Below are 2249 nucleotides of genomic sequence, written 5' to 3' on the forward strand. Positions count from 1 at the left end.
GCGATGTGGCTCATTTAATATTAACAACCTTCAACAGAAATGGGGTACAAAAAATAATAATAATCTTCATAACCTCATCTTGAGATGGATGTTGTTAGGTCTCTGTTTCCTAGAGTTAAAATCACTGACCCAAGCTCACGCAGTCCCCCAACTCCCGATACCTCCCCCAGCCTAGGACTGCTTTTGCCCACTGCCCTTCCAGCCTATGACCCTCTACACAGTCAGGGGATGATTCATAGGCTGTGTGACCTTGGGCAAGTTACCTAATGTTCTGAGCATTGGTTTTCTCTCTGCACAGTTCTCTGTAATGACCTGAAGCTGTTGTGAGGATTACAGACAAAATGATTCACAAAGCATCCAGGCAGAGTGGGGCTCACAGCAAGAGCTCCACAAATACTGGCCATTATTTTTGTGGCAAGAGACATCCACTTCGAGGGCAAATGATTGAATTGTTCCATCTGTGTCTAACCCAGATATAAAAAATGCCAATTATATGGTTCAAGGATTCCACTTTTAAGAATTTATTCAGAGGAACTAATTGGACAATTGTCCAGAGATGTGCATCTGAGGATTGTTGGGGTCTTATTTGTGTGAACTAAAAGCTTGGGAACTCTTTAATTGCCCAATGCATAAAGAAATATTCTGCTCTGATCGCACTGGTGGCTGAATCTCTCCAAGTCCCTCCTCTGTCCCGATACTTTTCATGGCTTATGACGGTCCCCAGGATCCAGTCTGAACACATCAGTCTGGCATTCAAAATCCCCTGGCCTCATCTCTCACCACACACATCCCTGCACCCATGCTATTGCCTCCCCTGAGTCCTCCTCATTCTCTGGATGTGCCCTGCACGTCCTGCCTCCCTGCCTTTGCTCAGGCCATGTCATCTGCCAGGAATGCCCGCCCCCCCATCCCATTTCCCTTTTTTCCCAGCCTTCAAGGTCCAGCTCTAACGGTGCCCGCTCCGTGAACCCTGCTTGGCTCCCTCCCCAAGACAGAATCATCTTGTCCTACAGTCCCCTCCATCACGCGCTCAGCCCTCCCCTTGGACACCCACAGAGAACGTGGATGGAGCTCTTTCTGTGTGCCATGCACTGAGCTAAGCACCGCATTATGTAACCTCCATCACATTATGTAGCCTCATGAGACAGGTGCCATCATTATCACCTTCCTGCCGATGAGAAAATGAAGTCCACTGTGCAGTCACCCTTCATCAGCATTAACTCTGTGAACCCAAAAGTATCTGAGACAGGTCTCAATCAATTTAGAAGGTTTATTTTGCCAAGGTTAAGGATGTGCCCATGACACAGCCTCAGGAGGTTCTGACAACATGTGCCCAAGATGGTTGGGGTACAGTTTGCTTTTGTCCAATTTGGGGGGACATAAGACATCAATCAATACATGTAAGATTTACATTGGTTTGATGTAGAAGGATGGGACAACTCCAAGCAGGGGCTTCCAGGTAATAGGTAGATTTAAAAATTTTCTGATTGGCAATTGGTTGAAAGAATTATTATCGATAGAAAGAAATTATCAATAGAAAGTCTGGGTTAGCAGGAGGTGGAGATTGCAATTAACCGAGATTGTGCCATTGCACTCCAGCCTGGGTGACAACAGCTAGACTTTGTCTCAAAAAAAAGAAAAAAGAAAGAAAGTCTGTGTTAGGATAAGGGTCGTGGAGACCAAGGGTTTTTTGGTTTTGTTTGTTTGTTTTTGGTTTTTTGAGACAGTCTCCCTCTGTCACCCAGGCTGGAGTGCAGTGGTGCGATCTTGGCTCACTTCAACCTCTGCCTCCCAGGTTCAAGCGATTCTCCTGCTTCAGCCTCCTGAGTAGCTGGGATTACAGGTGCCCGCCACCACCCCTGGCTAATTTTTGTATTTTTAGTAGAAATGGGGTTTTTGCCATGTTGGCCAGGCTGGTCTTGAACTCCTGACTTCAGATAATCCACCCTCCTCGGCCTCCCAAAATCCTGGGATTACAGGCGTGAGCCACTGCGCTGGGCCAAGACCAAGGTTTTATCATGGAGATGAAGCCTCCAGGTAGCAGGCTTCGGAGAGAACAGACTGTAAACGTTTCTTATCAGACTTAGGGTCTGTGTTGATGTTCATGTTGGTCGGCTTTTCCTGAATTCCAAAAGGGAGGAGGGTATCATGACGCATGTCTGACCCCACTCCCTTCCCATCATGGCCTGAACTACTCTTTCAGGTAAATTTGCAATGCCCCTGGCCGAGAGGAAGGGTCCATTCAGATG

The sequence above is a fragment of the Pongo pygmaeus genome, chromosome 23, assembly GCF_028885625.2.
Source record: "Pongo pygmaeus isolate AG05252 chromosome 23, NHGRI_mPonPyg2-v2.0_pri, whole genome shotgun sequence".
Taxonomy (NCBI): domain Eukaryota; kingdom Metazoa; phylum Chordata; class Mammalia; order Primates; family Hominidae; genus Pongo; species Pongo pygmaeus.